The sequence below is a fragment of the Chrysochloris asiatica genome, unplaced genomic scaffold (genome assembly GCF_000296735.1).
Source record: "Chrysochloris asiatica unplaced genomic scaffold, ChrAsi1.0 scaffold00335, whole genome shotgun sequence".
NCBI classification, from domain to species: domain Eukaryota; kingdom Metazoa; phylum Chordata; class Mammalia; order Afrosoricida; family Chrysochloridae; genus Chrysochloris; species Chrysochloris asiatica.
The window spans coordinates 789,273-805,477 of record NW_006408853.1 but is presented as its reverse complement, the minus strand read 5'-3'; positions in this window follow the sequence as shown (position 1 = coordinate 805,477).

Sequence of the window (16,205 nt, the reverse complement as noted above, 5' to 3'; positions counted from 1 at the left end):
CATTTTCATTCAAAAATATATTTACTTCAATACTTCATGGTGAAGTCCTGACGTAAGAATAATTCTTGTTCCCATTTTAAAATCAAATAGATTCCTGGTTTATTTTGACAATAGAGCACTTCATCAATTCTAGGCATTTCCTTAAACCAGTACTCCTGATGAGGCCCACCCCCTGTGAAGCATCCAGAGGTTACAAATGGGAGTAGGAATCATGTGGGCACTTGCTTGGGCTACTGGCTGCAAGGCAAAGGAAACAAAACCAAATAAAGTATGCAATTTCTATCAGGAAATGAATAGATCATTTCTTTTAGAAAGATCAACACAAAGCTGGTCCCTATAGGTTGGAGGTTAAAGATATCCCACTTGTTCAACTTTTCCAACATGTTATACCACATTATAGTCCTTGATCTCAATCACCACACTTTTCCCCTCCCTTAAGTCCCTACATATATAGTCCTTAAGTGCTATATATGCTGCAGCATCTCACAAAATTTAACTACCACAAGAAATGGCTCACACAGCTGAGGCGGCTGTCAAGTTCCAAATCCATAGTTCAGAGATCAATCTGGAGGAATCTTCACACCCACATAATCTCATGAGCTGAGGAACCCAAATCAGCAGGTCAGATGATAGACTGTTGATGAATGAGTTTTCTGGAGTTGGTGAATCAGGTCAGATGAAGGGCCAAAAGTACCATGAACTGGAGGTTAGATGTGATGAGCCAGTTGCAAGATCTAGGACAAGAGACCAAACTTTTCCAGAGCAGTACTATAAATTGGGAGTCAGACCATGGCCCTAAGGAAAACTAAGCGTGGTGACTTGAGTCTAGTAGATGGGGGTATTATAAGTGTAATCCATTTAATCTCCTTGTTATACATTGTTGTTGTTAAGTGCCTTCCAGTCAGTTCTGACTCAGCAATCCTGTATAGTTTCTGCAGCATCTGGTGGGTTTGAACTGCCAAACTTATGGTTTGCAGTGCTGTGCATTGATTTGTTTTGCTGATTTAAGGTAAAATTGTTAATATAAATTAATTTGCTACTATGCATTCCAAAACTGACAGCTGGTTTAATTAAATTGTATACCTTAATACTTTTGGGGCCACAATAGTTAGATATTAACCAGAAAACCAATTGCCAGAAACTTGAAATTCCATCTCATGGCAATTCCACATGTGTCATAGTAGGAGTATGTGCCATTGAATTTTTCAGTACTTGGACTTTTTAGCAGTAGATCACCAGGCCTTTCTTTTGAGGTGCTCTGGGTAGACTTGAACCTCCAACTTTTGGTTAGTAGTAAAGGGCATTTACTGTTTTCACCACTCAGGAACTTCTTAGATGACAAGGAGGAATCTAAATTTTACAAGTCTTCACACTTGTGCAACTCCTTGGGTATATTGTTGTTAAGTGCTGTTGAGGTGGTTCTGGCTCACAGTGACTCTGTACAGGGTTTCCAAAGAGTGGCTGGTGAATCTGAACTGCTGAACTTGCAGCTAGCAGTCTAGTGCTTACTCTACAGTGCTACACCAGGATTCCCTGGATATAATTGGTGGAAAGTTTTGACTGTGATGGTTTGCAGAGTCCCCAGGGGAAAATTGTGCCACCAAGTTGTGGTGTGTCCTAAATGTCTGCGTATCTGACAACACTGATGCTTCTAGCTTTGGGAACACACATTTACAGTCACTCGTCTAGACTATAATTAATCCTACTGGAGACCTTCCTACAAGAAGCTCTGGTGATGTAGTGCTTAAAGTGCTTGGCTATCAACCTAAAGATTGTCAGTTCAAATCCACCAATCCACTCCAGAGAGAAAGATGTAGCAGTCTTCTTCCATAAAGGTTTACAGCCTTGGAAATACCCTAGGGCAGTTCTACTCTGTTCTATAAGGTTTCTATGAGTTAGAATACACTCCATTGCTATGTCTAGCCTCTTGGAAGTCATGGAAAAGGAAAAGGATGACAGAGTTAAACAGGATGGAGAGGAATAAAGACCCTCTGGGTCATGGCCAGGCCTTACATAGAAACAAAGGAAACTACAAAATCTTGATTTCTCTTTCTGTGCTAATGGAACTCATCTTCACTTAACTCCATAAAAGAAAACAAAATTGACATTTATGTGATGGCAAACTGCAAGGTACCTCCTGCCAGCACAAGAGGTTCTGACGACCCACCACTGTTAACTTTTAAATGTTTCAGACACTCTGGGAGCCAGTGCAGAAAATCTAAACAATATGAGTAAAGGGATCCCAGATAGTACACTTCACACAAAGACATTCCATTCTATTAAAGCAGGTTAGAAGCCACAGCAGTAACATTCCAGGGTGAGAAAAAAAGATACGTAATAAAGGATCTTTTTATGAATATTTGAAGACCTAAATATCCTTACCACTATTTATCAATTCAGTTAAAATGAGGGTTATTTAATTCGGAAACATTTCTTACTCATCGGGGAAAGGTAAGCAACATTCTGTACAACATGTGGATTTCATAAAAAGGTATCTTTATTCAAAAGATGTAAACAATTTCTCTCCACCCCCGTGGAATATGATGCTACTTTCTCAGAAACAAAGGATGATGGCCTTTTTTGCCCAAGTTAAGGAGCACATAAGAATATTTTGGTTACATTTTCTGGGTACCACAAGTCCAAATGGAGAACTCTGATTTACAGTCAACAGTTTCAACAAGTGACCCTTGGCAGAAAGGGTCTGCTTTTTCAGCTGGTACTGTTGTTGAAGTTCAGAAGGATAGCTCATCTGTCTCTATTTCAGGCATCTGGCAAATGGAGAGCTCTTTCAGCATTCTCCATTTTACTAAATGCTTACAGATGACTTCCATATTCTGGAGCATCTGCTGGTTATCTCATTTCGGGCTATTTTCCCCCTTGTGCTTTGGAAAAGAGCCCCTTTCTAGCTTTTAATTCATAGTGCACACTGTATTGTTATTGTTGTCATTTTAGAAGAAATCAACAGATGTGTCTGGTGTCAGCTCATAAGATAAACCAAACCTGTTGTTAATTTGAAAACAGAAATGGTGATGTAAAATAAAGGATAACAATCAATTAAAAATTATTAAATATATAAACTAAAAACCCAGGTGAGTCACAATTGTAAAATACATTCAGGAAGTGATTCACAAACTCAAGATGAACAGACATCTATAAATTTAGGGTCTTTTGTGTGAAAGCCCTTATAAGTAATACAGTTCTTAAAGAACTTATATCCATTTATATAGCTGCCATGTAAGATGAATATATATAATATATATATTATAAATAATATTTATAATTATAAATTAATACAATCCTTCTTTTCTTTATTAATTCCTTGCCAGGTGTAGTGCTTTGCTCTGTACTTTTTAAAGTATTCAAAAAAAAAGTCAAAGATCTGTTTTTCTTGAGGGGAGTTTTCTTTACTTTCTAATTCTATAAAAGACAGACACATAGAGTTCATATATTTATTCTATCTTTTTCATTTGCCATTTAGGGCACATGAATGATGTTCTTCATATATTAAGGCTTTTCTAACTTCTAATTAATCTGATATAAGGGAGTCCTTGTGTGGCACTGTTTGTTAATGTGCTGGACTACAAGGTCACTTTGAACCACAAAGTCGACGGTTCAAGCTCAGCAGTCACTTCTTGGAAACCCTATACAGTGTTGGTATGGGTCGGAATCAACTCGATGGCACTTAACAACAACATGAGAAACTTAAACATGAATTTGAATATTAATGTATTTATATAAAAGCAGGGTGACTACTCCATTAAAGTTGTGATCTTTAATTGATTAATGCCAAATGAAAATTCCTTTGATGCAAACTGCTAATTAGACAACAAAAATGACTTTCTAATTACAATCAATTCTTTCAAAAAGAGAAAGCACAATGGACATGTGATTAACCAACAGCCTCTTTTTTTTGTTTTTTTAGATTTTTGAGATCATAAAAATCAGAAAAGATTGCAGAAAAACAGATTGCTTTATAGCACACAATATTAAAACAAGCCACTTAGTCATATTTGCCACCATTATTTTTTTTAATAAAACAAAACATTACAGATTTAACCAATCTCTTGCAACTAGCTTTACCATTCCATAACTTACCCTGCCTTTTCAGAGACAATTTCATTCATAAGACTAATTTGTTTGATTCCAGGTTTACATATTTATTCAAGGCATTATTTTCATTAGCATTGAGAAAACAAAAACAATAAAATACTTTTTGAAAAAATTTAGATATGCAAACTATCTTTTTTCTGCTGCTTTGTAAAGGATTAGCTTCACGTTGGAGTCCTGGTGTGGCCCTGTAGGATAAGCACTGGTCTACTAACCACAACGGTATAGGTTCAAATCCACCAGCCACTCCTTGGAAATCCTATACACGGTCGCTATGAGTCAGAGCCATGTCATTGGTATTTAACAACAGACCCACATTGGTGATGGTGGTTGTGTGCTGTGAAGTTGGTTCTGATTCATAGTGACCCTGGGTTTCAAAGGCTGTAACTCTTCATGGGAGCAGAAAACCTCATCCTTCTCCTGCTATTTACAGGTAAATCCATTAAAAACCCCAAACTTTAAGAAGATGTACTTTTTAAAAAATGTTTGCAATTTTTAATAGATAATATAACAATGACAGCCAGAAGAGCACCTGACCCTACTTCCGGTTACTGTCTATTGAATGCAAAGATTAATTTGAGGGGCAGGTCTGTTGCTTAGACACAGACCAAAGGACAAAGGATTAAGGCCAGACACAGTTAAGAGCATTGTCAGGGAAACGGAATCATCAAGTTCTGTGTCTGTGAAAATTAGTCAAAATGTATTTCAGCAGTAGCATGAGAAAACGATTTTGCCAGGTTCAGAAGGGGGTTAGGTTATCATACTGGCATTACTTCCTGCTCAGAGAAATATTGATTTCTGCTACTTGTTTCAGAAGATGCCACCACTGATAGAAATCTCTGTCTTTGTTAGAGTGAAATCAAAAAGACTAAAGTGAGGCTAAGTGTTCTCTCTATGATTGAAAGAAGTGCAAGTCGACTTTCTTTGCAGCAGACAGATATCTACAGCATACATTTTGCCTAAAAAATAGATTCTCTGCATTTCTGATGATTTCGTGTCATTTTTTGAGTACTCTCAAGGAATTGACCCTTTTACTAAATATGATAGACATTTCTTCAATTCCTAGGAGAATTGAAGAGATTGCAGAGATTACTTAAAGATTTTTTTGTATTGTAACTGCTCAGAAATTGGATTTTCAACAATACAATGTCTCATTTGGTGGTTTTCCTGCCTTAGTATTGAGTTAGTATATGAGTAACGCAAACAATTGGGAGATGTGTAGCAAAAAATTAGGAATGAAAAACAGATACTTAAAGAGAGCTAATACCATTGACAATGATTCATTCCAACAAACGAATATATAAAATCATCAAGCTTGTTATTTTTGGGAAAAAAAACAAAAAAACAAACCAAAAGAAACCAAAACATGACCTACACCTATGGAAGCAGTAGCTCAAAAGAGGGAACAAGTCCTTAAAGCAAGAATCATTCCCACCCCCTCCACACACAGAGTAGACAGGGATGGGCAACCTGGACATTGACTACCCAAAATCGGGGGTGGGAGGCTACAAAGGCAAGAAGTGACTGGCTTACAAGCTTTCAAGAGGGAACCTAGGTCCAGAGGGCCTGGAGGAAGGTAGAATCTCCAGTGAGTAGTATTCAATCTGACTAGGCGGGGCTGATGCAATGAAATGCAGACGGGTCTCTTGTGATACAATAGTGAATAATTGTTATCAGGACTGATTGTGAGGGTCGAAAATGTAAAGGTAAATGTTTTATAGCAAGGAGGGGAGTGATTAACTTTTCAGTCTAGGAGCAGAGGTCCCTAGGACCATCAAGGGAGAAGAGCAGAGAGCGGGACCCTACCCAGACAAGCAGTGATGCCTGAAATGGAGCCAGAGATGATGACGTGGAGCAATGGAGCAGCTGGAGACTTTAGATCCAGAGAGGGAGAGCGACTGTGTGCTGAAGACCTGAGGGGTACGGAGGAAGGACTGCATGGAGGGGATTGTAACCATGGCAATGAGACGATATATGATAGAATGAATGTAAAACTAATGTTCTCCCATGTAAACTATCACATAATTCACAATAAAACATTTAAAAAAAAAAAAAAAAAGAAACCAAAACAACAACAAAAACTCTTCTTCATTTTCTCTTTTATGATTAAAATGACAGAAAAGAGACTTATTCTGAACACTCATTTATGTTACGTATTAAGAATACTAGAGTCCTTCTGTGGCATTCTAGGATAAATATTGGACTGCTAACAGCAAGAGTGGAAGTTCAAATCCACCAGTTGATCTTTGGATAGCCTATAAGCATCACTATGAATCAGAACCAACACAATGACACTTAACAACAGTATTATAAAAACTGTTATTTAAAAAAAATATTTTAATACATGTTTATATAATCCCATTTATACATGTTTATCAAACACTCATCTGTTAATTTGTCATACTATGGTGGCTTGCATGTTGCTGTGATGCACAGTCACCTATGGTGAACAGGTTTTAGTTGAGCTTCCAGACTAAGACAGTTTAAGAAGAATGAAAACTAGACTACTTCTGAATGTTTGGTGCTTGTGGTAGTGTGCTGTGGAGTTGGTTCTGACTCATAGCAACCCTGTATAGTGTTTCCATGGCTGTAAATCCTTATGGAAGCAGAAAGCCTCAGTCTTTCTCCTGCAGAACAGCTGGTAATTTTAAACTGCTGAATTTGAGGTTAGCAGCCCTACTCATAGCCACTATGCTATTAGAGCTCTGGATGTTTAGCCACTGAAAACCTTATGAATAGCAGTGGAACACTGTCAGGTAGCACCAGGATACTGAATACTAAAACATTATGGATAGCACCAGAATATTGTCAGATATATTGCCAAAAGATGAGCCCTTCAGGATGGAAGGCATTCCAAAACAACTGGGAAAGAGCTGCTTCTTCAAAGCAGAGTTGACCTTGATGGTGAGAAATATTGTTGATACCAGAAAATGCTCAAGTAATCCATTCTGTACACATTTTAGTGAGAATGAGGTTTCTTTATTAAATTTTGCAAAATTGGATGCCCGACCCAGTAGAAACAGTCAGATGAGCCACATGGCTGGCCTTCAAACAGTTTTATTCCCCTGTCTAGAAAAAGTCCCTCCTCTAGTTCCCCTTTGTTGTTATTGTTGTCAGGTGCCATTGAGTCAGAAGTGACTCATAGTGACTCCATGCACAGCAGAACAAAACACTTCATTATACATTGATATCTCTGGTTCCTTATTTTCAGTCTTATAGGTTTGTTTCACTTTGTTGTTGTCATTGTTAGAGTTGGTACTGACTCATAGCGACCTTATGCACAGCAGAACGAAACAATGTCCGATCCTGGGCCAACCTCACTATCGTTGCCACGCTTGAGTCTATTGATGCTGCCACTTTGCCAATCCATCTCTCTGGGGTCTTCCTCTTTTTCTCTGACCCTCCACCCTACCAAACATGATATCCTTCTCCAGTGACCGGTCCCTCCTGACAATATGTCCAAAATATGAGAGTCGAAATTTGGCCATCATGGCCCCCAGGGAGCACTCTGGCAACAACAGAGTTGCAGTCTTCTTCCAACATAGATCTTTTGGTTCTGTTTGTATCACATGGCACTTTCAATATTCTCCTCCAACACCATAACTCATAATTCTTCAGCAGTCTTCCTAATTCACTGTCTAGCTTTCACATGCATATGATGTTATTGAAAATACCATGGCTTGGGTCAGGCATATCTTAGTCTTCAAGCTGACATCTTTGCTCTTCAACACTTTAAAAAGGTTTGTGCAGCAGATTTGCCTACCCTGCTGGTATTTAAAATACTGGTGGTATAGCTTCCAGAATCACAGCAACTCACAAGCCACTACAGTACAACAAACTGACAGATGTGTGGTGCTTTTTTAAATTTAAATACTTCTGTATCTGGACTCCTGGTATGGTGTTATAGGATTAGCACTGGGCTGTGAACCACAAGGCCAGTGGTTCAAACCTACCAGCTGCTTCTCAGAAACCCTACACAGGGTTATTATGAGTTAGAACCCATTCGAAGGCACTAGAATCCATTCGAAGGCACTTAACAACAACAGCAACAACATATTTTGATTGAATTCTTGGTAGTGTTATCACATATGGCAATCTCAGGTTGTTATCTGCTATTGATGGTTCTCAATGCAAAGAACACCCTTTAGCATTTTTTGAAAATTTAGTCTGCTCATTAAAAATTCCTTTCATTTTTGTTTATTTGGAAATGTCCTAATTTTTCATCTTATTTGAGAGATAGCTTTGGTGGGTATGTGATTCTTGGTTGGCAATCTTTTATTTTTCAGAGTTTTGTATATATTATTAAATTGCCTACTTGTCTATATGGTTTTGGCTAAGAAATCAGAGCTTACTTAGCTTTATTGTTCTTGTAGCATTTTCCTAAATTCTTCTGAAGTTGTTTTTCTGTGTTCTTCTTGCTTTTCTCTATTTTTTCTGTCAGTCCATTGAAGGTACCAAGGTATCATTCTTTTGAATTCTTTTTTAGCATTACCTTCTTTTCCTCAGAAATGTTTTCTGGCTTTGCAGTCTGATCATTTGTTTGAGTCATCCTCTCTTATTTCTTCATGTGTGCTACAACCTTCTGGTTTCTCTGAGGCTTTCTGGGGTTGTCAGATTTGTAAAAACAAACAGTGTGGTATTTGAACCTGGTAAGGAGAAGTATCTGGTGGATCCCTGCAATTCAAGAAGCTACTGAAGTGGTTGTAGAAAAGATGTAACAGCAGAGTTCCTGTCCCCAGTGGGAGACCTGTTGGCCTTGGTGTTATCCATGTTCAGGGCACCCAGTCTGGAAGTAGTTTGTGGGGTTCCTTTGTAGAGCTGGTGTCACTGTCTGACAGAACCAGAAGAAAGCTGGGGGCAGGGTGATTGGCCAAATGCTGGTCTGGTGGCTCTTCAGGTTCTGTAGGCCCTGAACTGAGTCCACCACAATCCAGGCACCAAAACTACGCATCAAAGCAGTACAGCCTACTCACAACACATAGTTCCCAATAACATGACTCTGAATTCCCAGAGAACAGGGTCTCTGCTAGGAGCTAATTAAGGTGGGAGCTGCTCACACTTCTGGTCACCAGGGGAGAACAGGGTAAAAGAAGAAATTGTACCTATCCTGTCACCCACGTGAATCTGATCTGCCAGATCTCCCTCTGCTGCCCAAATTGTTCACAAGACGGCCGAGCCATGTCTGTCTGGCCTTGCACCAGTCAGTCTTCCTCTCTCACCAACCCTGCTTGGCCTCTGCTTCCAGCAAGTACTCCATCCACCTCTCTAACCTATCTTCTAAAGTTCAGAGTCTGAGAATTTTCATCTCAGTGCATCTGCAATGGGATCAATCATAACAAGGATTGTGAGGATGGTGCAAGACTGGGCAGTGTTTTGTTTTGTTGTACATAGAGTTACTACCAGTCAGAACAGGCTCTATGGCCCCTAATAACAACAACTGATGGTTGCTAGGAGTATGGTGGCTATGTACAATAAGCACTGGACTGGAAATCACAAGGATATGTTTTGAGCCTACCAATCATTCCTCTGGAGAAACATGATGCTTTCTGCTCCTGCAAATATTTACAGCTTCAGAAACCCTATGCAGGGTCGATATGAGCTGGGCCTGACTTGATGGCTCTTAACAGAAATAACACATCAAATTAAGTTATAATAATAATTATACTAAAACATCTCCCTTGCCTCCTACAGAATTTCCTAGGAGTTCTCTCAATTTCTACATGATACTTTACTGTAACTTTATGAAATCTTTCAGGAAACCATTTAGTATAGGAATGGGTCACTGTCAACCCTGGATACACATTATCAACAGTGGAAATCTTTGAAAAAAATCTGTAGCTTTCCATTTTAGAAAAATTAATTAGATATCTAGGAAGTGGTACCATTCCCCCCTCCCTGCCTTGTTTTAAATAACAACAACAACAACAAAACAAAAATAACTTTAGATGATTCTAAAATTCAGTCTGGTTTGAGAACTCCTAACTTAGTATTTAACTTACATGTGTTAATTCTTGTTGGTGTGTTAAGTTGGTTCTGACTCATAGTACCCTGTATACAGTTTCCAAGGAGCAGCTGCTGAGCTTGAACCACAGATCTTATGATTCAAATTGATCTTGCAGTCCAGCGCATTAATCCACAGTGCTACACCAGGACTCCAAATGTGTTAATTATATACCTTAAATATATATATATATACTGACTGGGCCTGTGATATCTTCATTAACACTGGTATGTTCAAGTTCATTGTTGCAGCCAATGTGTATTTTGGGTGACTTCCAACTTCAGGAGCTCATCTTCTGTCTATTGTACTATGTAGGACAATATTTAGTTGTGATTCCCCAGGGTCTCCATTGGCTGGTTTTTGGAAGTAGATTATTAGGACTTTTTCCTAGTCTGTCTTAGCCTAGAAGCTCTATTGAAACCAGCTTAACCATAGGTGATTAAGCTGGTATTTGAAATATAGGCTGCATAGTTTCCAGAATCATAGCAACGCGTAAGTCATAACACTATGACAAACTGAGAGGTGGGGTTATTGTTGTTGTTGTTATGTGTCATTGAGTCGGTTCTGACTCATAATGATCCTGTATAGGGTTTTTGAGGAATGACTGGTGAGCTTGAATCACCGATCTTGTGGTTTAAACTGACCTTGGCATCCAACGCATTTAATCCACAACAACACACCAGGACTCTAGATGGGTGGTAGGCCTTATCTTATATGTTGTTGTTGTCAGGTGCCATCGAGTTGGAACCGACTCATAGCGACCCCATGCACAGCAGAACGAAACAATGTCCGATCCTGGGCCAACCTCACTACCGCCACCACACTTGACGCCATCAATGATGTCACCTGGCTGATCCATCTCTTTGGCGGTCTTCCTCTTTTTCTCTGACCCTCCACCTTACCCAGCATGACATCCTTCTCCAGCGACTTTTCTCTCCGGACAATGTGTCCAACGTATGAGAGACGAAGCTTAGCCATCTTATATAGACGACTATTTTATTACAGACTAACTAATTTATTATATATTTTATTCTTATGAAAAATTAACGTTAAGGACACGAAGTAGAGGTTATTTATTCTTCTTGTATTTGTTCTAGTGACTCAGTCTCAATATGTTTTAATAAATAAAATGAGTAAAATTACTGCTATATTAGCTCATTTTTAGGAGGATTTAATGTATGAGATAATAATCAATATATGCAGTTTGAATGAATGAATGGAAGCTAAAGAAGAACAGAACTTCTCTTTTAACTGGTTTTGTCATAGACTTCATATGTTATATGACTACTCAAGGTTATATTTCCAGTGTTTGTATAAGTACATATTTGTTGGTGCAAAATCTTCACTATTAGGTTAAAATTGAAATCTCTTAAAAGAAAATGAAAGGTTGATTCTTTTTCTGAGTTGAGTGCTTTTTATTCTTAGAATGCCTACCAGTTAGAACTTTGGAATATATATTGCTGACTGCCTTGTTGTTGTTAAATGCCCTCAAGTCAGTTTAGACACATAGCCACACTCTATAAGGTTTCCAAGGAGCAGATGGTGGATTTGAACTGCCAGTTTTGTGGTTCTCAGTACAGTGCTGCTCCTACATCACCACACCAGGACTGCCTAGTATTGATCAAAAAATAAAATTTTATACATATTTTTTAAAAAATCTATTATTTTGCTCTACATGAATTTAAGTAAATATCTTAAGTATCTCTTTTTTCATTACATCCAGGGTTTCTCAAGAAACCTAGGGGTAAACAGAAATACAGTTATTTAGTATAGCTTCCATTCAATAATTCATGTATTACCAATTATAGTTCTCCACTGGAGTTTGTTTATCTCCTTCATGTCGGTAGTAAAACCTTTGAAAAGAAGTTGGATCTGCTTCTCTCTGATATCCCTAATACCTGCGATTCGAAAGACTGCAATGATAAGCGAATGTTACACCTTGTACTTTACAGAGCATCACTCTTTGAGAAACTCAAACAGCTTTAAAACATGATTTGGTTAATCTTCACAATATCCCTTTAGGAAGTAACATGACTTTTTAATGTAGGAAAATCCAGGTGCAGGGTTGAAAATGTCAACCTGCCTTACTGGAGGGAATGGTATAAAGATTTGCAATCTCTTTTAAGATTTTTCCGTTTATGTATTTCAGAGTTCAGGATTTTTAGTCCTGCATTCTGGATCCAGATGATATTTTCAATTCAAAGGAAACTTGTTTTCCTTTGAATGATGACTTAGCTACACATGAATTCTTTTTATTTATTTCAAATTTTTTGTGTATAGATGACCTTTAACTGTAGGTGTAATGCAGCTGATCTTTGGAATTTTTGACTAATAAGTTTCAGCTGTTTTAGCAAAGAAGTGGGTTTCCAATGTTTGAAAATCAGTATAAATTGTAATGACAATGGGAACAATCACAGTGGATAATTCTTCTGAACCTCAAACTATTTCTTGGTTTAATCATTTTCATTTTGTCTTTTAGCCATCAGTTTAATTATACTCCAATCCATTTTCTATGCTACTGATTTTCTATACATCCCTTTCAAAATGCTTGAATCTTTTCAGGTGGCCTTGATCACCAGAGGGTCATAGTAAAGATTCTCACTATCATCAGGCTCTAGGTAGCTATCCTACCACACTCAAACCTACACCCAAATGCATTATTTACTTCAGACATAGCCCTTGTTACCTGAATATATCATCATATTCAATTGTTACATGCCTTCACATGAACCATTCCCTCTCCTTACAATGCACATTCATCTTTGTCCATCTAGCTAACTTCTACCCAGCTTTCAAGATTTAGCTCTTTTACCACTTATACAAGGATTAATTACATAATGTAGCTATTTGTTTAAACTTTCTTATTAAATTAGATTCTGGTTTCTTGAATTAAAACAACGTATTATTTATGTTTGAATCTCAATATCTAGGATGTTGGAGTTCTTGTGTGATGCTGCAAGATCAGCATTGGATTGCTAAGCATAAAGTCGGTTGTTCAAATACACAAGCTGCTCCTTGGAAATACTACACAGGATTGCTATGAGCCGAAACCAACTGTAGAGTTGTTGTAGATGTAGAAAGCTGTTGTTGCTAAGTACTCTTGTATTGATTTCTGATCATAGAGACCGATCCATTATAGAACAAAACACTATCCAGTCTTGTTCTGTTGTTGTTATTGTTTTTATGTGCCGTGGAGTCGGTTCCAACTCATAGTGACCCTGCACAGGGTTTCTGAGGCTGTAAATCTTTATGGGAGCAGAAAGCCTCATCTTTCTCCAGCAGAACAGCTGGTAGTTTCTGAACTGATGATCCTGAGGTTAGCGGTCCAATTCATAACCACTACTAAAGCCTCACCATTATTGTTATGTTAGAGTCCATTGTTGTAGCCAATTCACTGCTGGGGTCTTCCTGTTTTCATTGACCCTCTTCTTTATTAAGCATGATGTGCTTTTCCAGGGATTGGTCTCTCCTGATAGCATGTCCAAAGTATGTGAGATGAAGTACAGCACTCTGGCTATACTTCCAAGACAAATTTGTGTGCTCTTCTGGAAGTTCATGATACTTTCAATATTCTTCACCAACGTCCTAATTCAAATGCATTAGTTATTTCCTAGTCTCCTTTATTCATTGTATCTAGGAAAGTAACTGGCATATTGCAGAGAAATGAAAAAAAAAAAAAAAAGTGTCTTGAATGAACAACTTTCCTATAATATATATGCTGTCGTAAGATTAAAAGCAATTATTACTAATATTTGCCACCTAATTTTCATATTTGTGGTTTTATGTGCCGTAGAGGCAGTTCTGACTCATAGCAACCCTGTGTAGTGTTTCCGAGGCTGTAAATGTTTACAGCAGCAGAAAGCTTCATCTTTCTCCCATGGAATAGCTGGCAGTTTTGAATTGCTGACCTTGAGGTTAGCAGCCTAACTCAACCACTGCACTACCAGCACTAATTGGACTTTTGGTGTAGTAATGTGGATTAATGTGCTGGACTGCAAACTTGGTTTGAACCTCAAGGTTGGTGGTTCAAGTTCACTAGTTGCTCCTTGGAAACCCTATACACGGTCGCTAAGGGTCTGAACTGACTTGATGGCACTTAACAACAACAACCAACACTAACTAATATGTAAATTACATTAGAGAAAAAGTACTTAGACTACATCATTCTCTTCATTATATAAGTAGTTCCTGGGTTATGAATGAGACCAATCCTTAGTGTGCCTTTAAGCCAAATTTGTAGTAAATTGGAACACATATATACAGTTCTTATTTATTAGCCTTACAGGCAGTCCCTGACTATTAAGGAATTTGTTTCTAACTCTGTCTTTAATACTTGAAGTGGAATTTGTAGATGCTTCAGAACAAGTACATATAATTCTTACTTAGCCTTATGTTTACTGAAAGAAAAGGCTGGAAATCTTTTAATGATGTTAAAGCTGCACCTATATCAAGTGAAGTTGATTGTGATGAAGACTTTGTTTTAAGTAGGGTTTGGTTCAATTGTTTTAAAATAAGGGCATATCTACACACCAGTAAAGGGCAAATGTTGTCCTTAAAGCAGGTATTCTTAAATGGGGATCTCTGTAGTAATCTTTTTCATATGGTAAAAGTCGATGTTGACTAGGAAATATGTGTGATAAGTTCCTTATCATAGTAAGGCCATACTCATTAAGTACAACTGATTTTCATTACAGCTCCCTATAATTATAAGATAATACTGCAGGCCTTAATTGCTCATTACATCAGTATGAATATCCTAGTAAAATCTTGGTCCTTTTCACACGTTTTCCCACAGCCTACCTCAACATAGTGGGAGAGAGAGGAGGCTTTTTGTTCCTGCTCAGATTTGAAGTCTCAGAAACGTTATGCAGGGTTGCTATGAGTTGAAATTGACTCACAGCACTTAACAACAATAAACTCTATTTGAAGGTGAATCTACTTTTCAAATAAAAATATTATTGAATTGTTTTAATTTTCTTAAAAAGATGTCAACCCTATTTTCTACTTGGTATAATAATCTGAAAAACATGATAACCATGCCCATCCAATGGCATGCTAAATTGAGTTCAATAAATCATTGCAATGGGCACACAAAATTCAGACACCATACTTAAAGTTATGGAGTTTATTAGGCAAGTTGTTTTTGCTAAGTGTCTTACAACTCAGGGCCGGAAAGGCTTAAGGCAAAGTTCTACTCAGAACAGCCTCTCTTCTGCTGTATCCATAGGTCATGGGCCCTTTGGCCTGGCCATTGGATTGTTCCAACAATGTTACAAAAATCTATTAGGACTGCTGATAAATGCTCACAGGATACAACACTCCACCATAAGCCTTGGCTTGAAAGCACTTATTTCTATCTCTGTGGATCATCAAATGAACATAGGTCCCCCACTTAAGTTTCTTGGAGATACCTATTCTGCAAGCAAGCCTCCTGCTCAGTCACTCTACTTGTTCCATGAATTGGGAAGCCCATTGCTCTATCTTGTGTTCGGACTCTTGGTTCTCCTATAGCTACTCCTCTGCCAATCCTCTTATAGCTTCCTGTCCCTGGGTTGAGGAGGTTCAATGTGCAGGTATTCCAAGGCACAAAGACCATGCTCCATCCTGGCTCATCTTCTTTGATCGTAGTGACATCCCTCCACCTGCCTCTGAGAAGGCTCATTTTATGCCCAATTTAGAGTTCACAATCTAATCTGCTAACAATCACTCACAACTGAATAATATAATCTATGAACATCTTCCTCCATTTTCCTTTACCAAGACCTATCAGGAAAAAATAGTTTGGTGGTAGTTACAAAAGTTATGGCAAGAAGAGCATATGAGGAAATTCTTTGTACTAAAAGTCAAATCATATTTATATGCCCTTAATTGGAAAAGTGCTTGAAATATTTGAAGCCATCTCACATTGAATATTGAATATTGAAACATAATGAATAATACCAGAATATTGTCAGATATAGTGTCAGAAGATAAGTCCCTCAAGTTGGAAGGCACTAATGAAACCAGGAAAGAGCTGCCTCCTCAAAGTAGAGTTGATGGTGATGATGTGAATGGAGTAAAGCTTTCAGGACCTTCATCTTCTGGTGGAGTACAACTC